At 36.6% G+C, this 11414-nt stretch overlaps 1 protein-coding gene across 10 annotated transcripts in view; it reads right to left on the reverse strand.

Annotated features, from left to right (window-relative positions):
* Positions 1 to 11414, reverse strand: part of MAGI3 (membrane associated guanylate kinase, WW and PDZ domain containing 3) — a 266980-nt gene that overhangs the window by 138548 nt on the left and 117018 nt on the right. The gene's annotated exons all lie outside the window — the stretch shown is intronic.

The following is an 11414-nucleotide window of genomic DNA, read 5'->3' on the forward strand; positions in this document are numbered from 1 at the left end:
TGTTGCCAATCTTACAGATGTAAAGTGATAACAGTGTTGGTGTTATTTAATTTGTGTTTCATTGACTGATAATAAGTCTGACCCTTCTTTGAAATATCTGAATTTGTTCTTCTAAAAATGCCTACTCATGAGTTCCCTTTTTGGCTCAGCAATTAACAAACCTGACTAGGATCCATGAGGATGAGGGCTCTACCCCTGGCCTCGCTCAGTGGGTTAAGAATCCAGTGTTGCCCTGAGCTGTGCTGTAGGTCACAGATGCAGCTTGGATCCTCCGTTGCTATGGCTGTGGTATATGCTGGTGGCTACAGCTCCAATTCGACCCCTAACCTGGGAACTTCCATATGCCATGGGTGCAGCCCTAAAAAAGAGGGGGGGGGGGGAAGCCTATTCATATCCTTTGCCCATTTTCCTATTGGGTTATCTGTCTTCTTATCAAATAGAAAAAGCTTTCTGATTATAGACACAAGCTCCTTTATCTGACACCTCTGTTGCAAATATTTTATTTTCCATATTTGCTGTGGATTCTTAAAATTTGCTTATGTCCTATTTTGCCCTATAAGTTTAAACTTTTATTGTACAGCCAAATTCTTTTTTCCCCTTGTCCAGCTTCTGGTTTTCCTGTTGAACAAACAAGGTACTCTAGAGGATAATTCCAACTTAAATAGCAAAGTAAAATATAAAATATGAGAAATCCTCCTTCAAAAATTCTTCTTTAAGAACCATTATCACTTTTTTATTTTGGGGCTTTTTGTCTTTTCCAGGACTGCACCTGCGGCATATGGAAGTTCCCAGGCTAGGGGTCCAATTGGAGCTGTAGCCGCCAGCCTACACCACAGCCACAGCAACTCCAGATCCAAGCCATGTCTGCGACCTACACCACAGTTCATGGCAACGCTGGCTACTTAACCCACTGAGCAGAGGCCAGGGATCGAACCTGCAACTTCATGGTTCCTAGTGGGATTTGTTGACCACTGAGTCACCGCGGGAACTCCCCATTACCACTTTTTTTTTTTTTACATCTTGTTCTTCTGACTGTCTAGTTACTATAGCACAAAACCTTGACATTATAATTTTTTTTTTTTTGTCTTTTTTTGCTATTTCTTTGGGCCGCTCCCGCGGCATATGGAGGTTCCCAGGCTAGGGGTCTAATCGGAGCTGTAGCTACTGGCCTATGCCAGAGCCACAGCAACGTGGGATCCGAGCCGCGTCTGCAACCTACACCACAGCTCACGGCAACGCCGGATCATTAACCCACTGAGCAAGGGCAGGGACCGAACCCGCAACCTCATGGTTCCTAGTCGGATTCGTTAACCACTGCGCCACGACGGGAACTCCATAATTTTTAAAATAAATAGACTTCCCACAAAAATTTGAAGAGAAAAAACAATACTAGATGTCACCTTGAACTTTCCATCCATTACAGGGACTCTCCTCAGCAACGTCACTGTCAAAGAATAATCTAACCTCTATCTGCTCATTTTCAGTGATGAGAAACATATTTTTTCTCTAGACCTTACCGTTCCACTTTCCAGATGTTTCTATTCCTTTCATTCTGAATAATCTATATTTCTTTATATTTTAGGGGGCCACTCCCACAGCATGTGGAAGTTCTGGGATAGAACCTACACCACAGCAGTGACATGAGCTGCTGCAGTGACAGTGCTAAATCCTTAACCCATGATGCCCCAAGGAAAATCCTCTATTTTTCACATTTCTATTGAAATACCAAACTACACAGATATGTAAAAGAAATCAGACTCAGTAATTAAACTGTGATGTTCTTAGTACCTGAAAATTATTCATGTCCTTTCTCCTTTTCCTCCAATGACTATCTTCTTCATGTCAAATGTTCGAAATACAAAGAAAAGGAAAACACAACTTCTGACCTTAAAGTCATGGAAAAGTAGTATATACATATAACATTATACATGCATATTGTGAATATATAAAGAAATTACATAATGAGAGAAAATTACTGTACAGTGAAACTGCTATTCAAGATCTATTTTAAGGAATTCTAGTGTATATATTTGATCATAACTGAAATAATTGCAAATTACAGAAGTTAACCAAGCTGAAGATTGAAAAAGACATTTACAGTATTGAGAAAATTAAAATTTAGCACTGTTTTCCTGAATCTGGTTCAATCAATTAAGCTCTAATTATATTGTTTTATCTAATAATATAATATTCATGTTGGGCAATGTAACATGTTTTACAAGAGATCTAATAAGCCCTAGGCAATAGATCACATATTTTGAAGGATAATCTGGCCTAGATAAGAATTAATTCATAAAAATGTCCAGTTTGCAAATTTATTTGCTCATTACGGGTCAGGTTTTCTTTGGTAATAAGTACTATCCCAAGACTGAGCAAAAAATTTGGAAAATTATAAACACAAAATTTAAACATCTTGAAAATATTAACAATTGAAAATTGGTTCAATGTGATGAAAAATGGAGGAAAATCTCAAATAAAATGCAATCATGATAATACTAAGAAATGGACAGACCAATAAGCAAACAAAATGCTAACAAAATACACAAGAAACTGATTATCGATGCCTATTCCACCAAGGCAGAGATTGGCTCCTTCTGTGGAATTCTCAGAGACTCTGCAACTCCTCACTTGGGATTGGAGAGTAACTTGCTTCCTGATTTACTCAGTGTGGACAGTCACATTTAACAAACGCATGTAGGATTTCATCGGCAGTGAGCTACCGCAAGCCTTTACCCATCCATCCATCAGTCGGCACAACCAATTCCTAATTCAAACCTCACACTCACAAACATGCAATCTTTCTAGAACAAAGAAACAAGATAGTTGTGTTTATCCGGACCAGAAACGTTACCCTTGGCAGAGACAAATTGCATCAAATTTTAAGTTGAAGCAGTGATCCAAGTATAATATCTACCTGAAAATGTTTATTGTTCAACATTAACATGGGACTATTTGAAAATCATAAAAAGCATTAACAATAGACAAAAAAGAAACAAATTAAAGCACAACTTATTTATCAGACTATGAGGCTAGGAATTAGGTAAAGATAAACAAAATAAAAAGTTGACAAAAAGATTTTAATGACTAAAGCTTCAAAACCATGAGTCAGTTTTATCTAGCATATGCGAGAAAACCGAGGCATACTGCGGGATACCACAACTATTGGTCCAGGACAGACTTCTATAATCACAGCAGGTCTAATGATGTCAGCTATTTTGACTTATGTGGTCATAATTTATCTCCATTTTAATATGGCAGAGTTAACTAACTCTATATTTTCTATAATGTATTATTATAGATACATTAGGATTTTTTTACACCTGTCTTTTACGTTAATCTGTAAGCTCTCAGAGATAACAGTCTTTATATCCCTAATAGATACAAATCATTGTTCAGTTTGTTAATGATGTTGCATAAGCAGGATGATCTTAATCAGCTTTACTTTCTATTACGTATATCATACCTTTATAGACTATGTAGTTCCAATATGTATTACAAGTCAGCATTAAAAGAAAGGTATAGTATCTTCAAAACCAAAATAAAACATCATATTCTTTATAAGTCTACAGGCTAAATATTTTGAAATTTTGAATCCTAAAAAAGCATATAGGGCTTGCTCTATTAAGGGTTACATTTATTTTTATTTTTTATCTTTTTTGCTTTTTTAGGGCTGCACCCACAGCATATGGAGGTTCCCAGGCCAGGAAGATCATCAGACTCCAAGACGGCCCCCAATGATCACTGCCTCTTAGCAGTCACTTTGTGAAGTGTCCCCCAACCCTACATTAAATAGTGCTGATGTAAGCTATTAAAATACTATGAAAATGACAGAATGTGATTTCTAAAGCTAAATCATAACAGATACTGTGATTCCCCCTTGCTCTCTCTGGCATCACCTGCTGTGGGGAAAACCAGATGGACACCCAGCAGCCCTATGGAGGTGAAGAACTGAGGTCTCCTGCCAAGAGCTGGCATCAATTTGTCAGCCATAAGAAGTGAGTCATCCTAAATGAAGATTCCCCAACCATAACAAAGTCTTCAGATGAGTGCAGCCCTGGCTGACATCCTAACCACAACCTCATGAGCAACCATGAACCAGCAAGCCACTACTAAATTCCTCACTTATGAAACAATGTGAGATTAAAATATTTATTGTTGTTTTAAGCCATTACATTTTGGGATAATATGTTACACAGCAACAGATAACTATTACATTTACTATGTGACAGGAACCAAGACTTGACTTTGATTAATTCATTCTTTCTACTACAATCCATAATGGCAGATACTGTTATCATCATTCTATAGATGATAAAAGTGAGGTACACAAAAGTTCAGCAACCTGTTCAATATCCTAGTAGTGGAGCCGGGATTTAAACCTAAGCAATCTGTTTTTTTGTTTTTTGTTTTTTCCTATTGCTATGCTATGCTATGCTACTTTCCACATACCAGGCATTGCTAGAGCAGACACAAAGCATACTAGGAGGAGAAGGACTTCAACAAATTCATGTAAATCAAGATGTCAGGGAGGTAAATACTATAAATTAAACCACAAAAAGTTAAAGGAATCAAGGTGACGGGAGAGAATGGGATTACTAGGTAGATAAAGTAACCAACTAAGATTTGAAGAGATGACATTTGAGTTGGTTTCTGAATGAAGTGAGGGAAGAATTTATATATGGACAGTAACGTGCTTACATGGCAGGGAAAAGAGGAGAGGGCCTAAGGCCACTGTGTTCTTGGCATATTCAAGGCAACTAAGGCTGAAACTCAGAAAGCATGGAGAAAGTGGCAGCAGCTATGGTCCAGAGAAGTAATCAGGCCAGACTATGTAGAGATTTGTAAACACGGTAAGAACTATTTTACTCAAAATGTTATGAGAAGTCATTGGAGAGTTCTAAGCAGGGGAAGGAGACAATCAATGTTTTAAAAGAAAGAATTTTGAAGTCTCTACGGCGAAGAGCCTCTAAAGAGGCAAGAGCAGACATGGGGGAAATCTTCAGGAAGCCACTGCAGTGGGTCACCCTAAGTCTAACTCTAGAAGAAAGGATAGGTTAGTTTTGACTAGGGTAGATGGAGGTGGTGAAAAGATGTCAGAGGTGAGATAGTATGAAGTTAGGCCACAGAATTTGCCAGTAGAGTACATGTGGAGTGTGAGAGAAAGAAAGGAGTCAAAGACAACTGTTAAGTTTTGGCCTGAATAACTCAGCAAATGGAACTGCCACTTACAATAGAGGGTAACTTGAATAGAGCAGGTTGGGTAGAAAGATGGTCATCAAGAATCCTGTTTTAAGCAAGTGATGGCTGAGCTGCCTGGAAAACAATCAGGTAGAGATGCCAAGTAGGGAGTTTAAGAAGGTTGAACTGGAGATACAAATTTGGAAATCATGAAAGGATCCCCAGAGTATTAATTTTTTATCTTTTAAAAATTGTGGTACAAATGCATATAACATAAAATGTATCATCTTAGCTATTTTTCAATGTACAGTTCAGTGATGTTACGATTTTTCACATTGTTGTGAAGCAGATCTCCAGGACATTTTTATCTCGCAAAAGTGAAACTCTATACCCATTAAACGACAACTCCCCACTTCCCCCTCCCTTAGCCTCTGCAACCACCATTCTAGCTTGTTTCCACGAACCTGACTACTTTAGACAATTCATGTGAATGGATGCCTACAGCATTTGTCTTCCTGTGACTAGTTTATTTCACTTAGTGTAATGTCCTCAAGGTTCATCCATGATGCAGCATGTGTCATAACTTTCTTTTTAGGGACTGAATAATATCCCAGGGTATGCACATACCGCATTTTTGTTAATTCATTCGTCCACTGATGGACATTCGTGTTGTTTCTACCTCTTGGCTAATACGAGTAATGCTAATGTGAATATGGATGTGAAAAATCTCTCTTCAGGATCCCTTTTTCAATTATTTTGGATATATACCCAGGAATGAGATTGCTTATGTCATATGATATTTCTATGTTTAATATTCTAAGGAACTGCCCTAACTTTTTTCCAAAGCTGCTGAACCACCTTACATTCGCACCAGCAGTGCACCAAGGGTTCCAATTTCTCCACATCTTCACCAACATATGTCATTTTCTGTGTTTTCTTTTTAACAGCAGCCATCCTAATAGGTGTGAAGTGCTACTGTATTAATTTGAATAACATGTTCCCATGTGACTGTGTCTGAACGTGTGCTTGTACATGTGCCCCCAACACCCTATGAGGAAACATAAGAGCCCAGTGACAGTAACAGCCTACTAGAAAGGGAACTGGGAAGTGATGAAGTTATCCTCATTATAGACTTCTGTTCAGCACCGTATGTGTGAACTGCCAATTAAATACACAACACAAATTCAAACTTTCTAGATCTTTTTACTAGTTTTAATAAAATTCTAATTTTCCCACTGTCAACCATTTTTCTTTTTTCATTTGTTTTGTATTCCTTTCTCCACGAAACTATATACAGAATAATCCTTCCCAATAGTCAATGAAGCATGACTTTCCAGACTAGATCTAATGAAACACTTAACTAATTTTATGATGGTCAATTAAAATAGCCACAAATTAGCAAGAGAAATAACAAGTAAGAGGACATTTTGGAATGATGAATTATCAGGATAAAATATTAAGGTAGATATTTTCAAGGAAAAGTTTATTATCTCTTTATCATAACTTTACTATTTCTACAGTTTAATCTTACAAAGAATGAATTCTTTAGCTCAATAACAGCAGAATACTTTTAGTAAATAAATGCTACAACCACTCAATATTATATAGCCATTAAAAAGGATTTCTTTTATAATTTGAAGCAGAATACTAAAATTTATATTAGGCAGGATCAAATATAAATAGATACACAATACAGAAAAAATTACGCAAAGAAAATACTGAAATGTCAGTAGCATTATCTTTGAATGAGGAAGTGGCTATAGATATTTTTCTTTTTAATTTCTATTTTTCTCTACTTAAATTTATTACATTTTTCAATAGAAATTGTAATGATTATTTTTATTCACAATATATCACGTTTCCTATTTTCGTTTAATCTAATTGAGTTACACATGCCTTATGCTTATTAATGCTGTTAATTCTCGTTGAATTTTTTTTTTACATAAAAGGGAAATTACAGGAGAAACTCTAGATTTCTGTCAGCAAATATTCAAGCCCAAAGGAACCTATCTGATCTCTTCTTACCACCCAGCTCAGTTTCTTCTGTTTCTGAATTTTCCTTGCATTTTGTTAATACATGTATTATATTTAACTGTTCTTCATATACAATTTACCTTCATTCATTTCTTTGTGTACCTCCTACTTCTCTTAAATTCTTAGAGATTAAGGGTTACTGTCATATTTCCTAGAATATCCAGCACAATGTTCTATCTTTAAAGGATATTTAATGTTTGTTAAATTATTGAAAGACATGGAATTTTAGTGTTAGAAGAGAACTTGACAAGAAACCTTTCCCACATCACAAGACTTTGGAGACCTCTTGTTTTTATCTTCTCAAGAAAGCATGTAAACTAAAAGAAAACATCAACAGTATATACAGAGTTTAGGATCTTGCATCATCTATGGATAATTTTGATGTCCAAAACACCACTGAAAATTCACAGCTTGAACTCTCTCTGGCTTAGAACCATACTCCAGGGCATTTTTTTAAGAATGTGCCATGGTTTCCACATGACGAATCTTTAAAACTCCAGATTTTTGATATCACTTATATGTGGAATCCAAAAAAAAAAAAAAAAAAAGGTGAACTTATTTATAAAACAGAAACAGACTCGCAGACAAAGACAACAAACTTATAGCTACCAAAGGGGAGGGAGGAAGGGATAAATCAGGAGTTTGGGATTAATATATACACGCTACTGTATATGAAATAGATAACCAACAAGAACCCGCTACACAGCATAGGGAACTGTATTCACTATCCTGTAACAACCTATAATGAAAAAGAATCTGAAAAATTGATATATGAATATGTATAACTGAGTCACTCTGCGGTACACCTGAAACCAACACAATATTGTTAAATCAACTATACTTCAAGAAAGAAAGAGAGAAAAGTATTTTTGAGATGATTGCCTATTCTAAGATGATGGATCACGGCAAGTGTAGTTAAAATTCCAATGTGTCAGTTGCATTAGGTTTGAAAGGGTATGGAAAAGTATAGAAATAAGAAGACTGGAACTCTCAAGTTAAGGAGCTTAAGACTCAATAAATTATTTGAAAAAAAATTAAAAAGTAATGAATGCTCTGCTAAAATCATCTGTTTCAGAATCTGAAAACTGAAGAGATCTGAATATGAACGATACATTATAGCATGACATCAATGTTAAATCTCCTTAGTGGGATATATGCTGAAATATTTGAAGCTGAAATATCTGCAAACAATTCTCAAATGGTCAGGAAGAAAAAAATCTATACCTATATCAATACAGCTATGGATATGCACCCGCTCACTCACACATGCACACACCTGTAACACTTTCCTATGTTACAGAAAGCATGTTTAAAACTGCCTCAAAATGTTAACTGTCAGTGAATATAGATGAAAGTTATACAGGATTTGGCGTATTATTCTTGCAACTCTGGTGAGCTTTGCTATTTTTCAAAATAAAAAGTTGGAGAAAAATAAATAAATATTAGATCCCACTCCACCCCCGACAATATTCATTTCATGCCTTTAGGTCTTTCAGATATGCTTAAAAAAAAAAAAAAAAAAGAGCTTTTTGGCACTAAAAATTTTATTTAATAGCACAACAGAATTTATCTAAAATTCCCTAAGAAGAAATAACATCAGAAGTCAGCTACTAGGGACAGCGCTCATTTGTACATATCAGTACCAGCTTGCTTTCATATCAAAAGGCATTCATGTATGTTAAACTATGAGGCAGATTTAAATTCTCCAATAATCTTTTAAAAGGGTAGGCAAAGCATGAGGAAAGGATCCTAGATATTGTTTTGGACACTGACAGAGCAATTCAGAGAAGGTTTTTTGTTTATAACCATGCGGCCAATTCATAAAACATAGTCTTTTCCATATAAATGACATGATTCAATTAGAGAATATGTTAAAAACTGGATAGAATCATCTGAACTAAAAGAAATTCTCATCTAAACAATTAAGACAATTTTCGAACGACTGCAAGAGAGCTTTCACATGTTTGAAAAGGAAACTGAGACCCTCAAAGGTTCAACATCCTCCTCACCACCACCGTCCCTGTCCATTTAGAGCCTTTCTCTCCTGTCTCCTGACTGTCACAATTAAACAGAGAACTGGAAATACTGTGGTTTAGATACAATGAGTTGGGAGTTCCTGTCGTGGCGCAGTGGTTAACAAACCCGACTAGGAACCATGAGGTTGCGGGTTCGGTCCCTGCCCTTGCTTAGTGGGTTAACGATCGGGCGTTGCTGTGAGCTGTGGTTTAGGTTGCAGACGCGGCTCGGATCCCGCATTGCTGTGGCTCTGGCGTCGGCCAGGGGCTACAGCTCCGATTCAACCCCTCGCCTGGGAACCTCCATATGCCGTGGGAGCGGCCCAAAAGAAATAGCAAAAAGACAAAAAAAAAAAAAAAAAAAAAAAAAGATACAATTAGTTGTATTGAGATTTAGTCCCTGTCACAGAGATTTAATCTCTCCCCAAACTCTAAACTAAATTTCAAAGGACTGAAATACATTAACGGAGACGGGGGAAGGAGAAGAGAAATGAGAAAGAGTTTGACTGAATTGTTGTTATTGTTGAAAGCCAAATTGTACTTTCTTTCCTATTCAGAAATATATAAATATTAGAAATGCTGTAAAAGGCAGAACATTCATGCAATAACACCTCCTCCTCCATGAACCTGGGAATATGGTACTTTACATAACAAAAGGGATTCTGCAGATGTAATTAGCAGTATGAACCACTGAGATGTTGAGATTATCCTGGATTATCCCAATGGGCCAAATTTAATCACATGGGTCCATAAAAACAGAACTTGAACTTGCTAGGCCAGAGAGAAATGAGATCGATGAAGGAAGAGAACTTCAAAGCCTGAGACAACTCCACTTACTTTGCTGGCTTTGAAAATAAAGGAAGGTGGCCATGAGCCAAGGAATGTGGATGGTCTGAGAGGCTGGGAATAGCCGTCAACTGACACCTGGCAAGAAGACAGGATGCCAGTCCCACAACCTCAAGGAGCTGAATTCTGCCAACATCTGCATAGCAAGGAAATGTTTCCTTGAACTTTCAGAAAGGAAGGCAGCCCTGTGACACCTTGATTTCAGTCCAGTGAGACCTGTGTTGGACTTCTGAACTGCAAAACTGAAAGATAATAAATTCATGTTAAACCACTAAATTTGTGGTAGTTTGTTACAGCAGCAACTGAAAACAATTATCAATATAGAATTAGGTTTATCATACAGGTGATTAGTGGTATTCTATGGAAAACATTGGGTTTCATCTGGAAAAAAAGAGGAATGAGAGATTTGGTTTATATATATTATAGAATTGAGGAATTTGCCAAATAACAATAACAAAGTCATGCCACCAACTTCAGGTGCACCAGACGAAAGACTTAAAGATCAGGATAGAGACGTGCTTCTTTTTTTCCAAAGACTTAAAGCTAAAAAATAGAGTCCTCATTAGTTCAAAATTCCAAGTTTTATAAAGTGATTTAAATTGCTAACATAATTGAATTGATCTTTATGAAAATCATCCATTTGTGTGGTTTTTTTTTTTTCTATGTGTGGTATTTATTATTTCAGAATAACACCTCTACCAGAACAATCAAGATATACAGAAACAGATTTGGGTGAACTACAAAGGCAGGCCTAAGTAGGCTTATAAGCTTATAAGCTTTGAGGGATAAAGCAATAGAGATCTTCCAAAAAGTATCTTGGAACCCTTGTGTATTCTCTGCTGAGATGCACACTTCTAGAAAGAAATATGCATTGCTAAATAGAAAATTACTGAAGGAAACTAAGAAAATTAAAAACAAACAAAAACAAGCAAGCAGCTGGAAAGAATACTGCCAGAAAAGTAAGATGTGTATTACTTCAGTAAACGGAGGGAGTGACACCACCAAACCAGGCATCAGTAGGTTAAGAGCTCACTTTCAGATTCTGATTTCATTAAATAGTAACATATTGAGAATGAAGTCCCTTCTTCCTGGCATTCTTGAGACACCTTCAACTTCAAAGACAATGGTTAAACATACCCATGATTTCTAGGATGACAAAAGGTTTGTGACTGGTGGATTCAAACGTTACATTAGACAGTAGAGACTGACATTGCTTTTGTGTGCAAAAGATGGACAGAGATACCCTGAGAAAGTTGATAAGAGGAATAAAAATGCACCTTGAGAGGAACTTATTCTAATTCTTCTTCATCTCTCAGATCTTTTCAGGATAGAATGGCCCAG

The sequence above is a fragment of the Sus scrofa genome, chromosome 4, assembly GCF_054392235.1.
Source record: "Sus scrofa isolate SSC_HxYL_T2T_F1_AM1 chromosome 4, Sscrofa_HxYL_maternal_Yorkshire_Landrace_v2.0, whole genome shotgun sequence".
NCBI lineage: Eukaryota > Metazoa > Chordata > Mammalia > Artiodactyla > Suidae > Sus > Sus scrofa.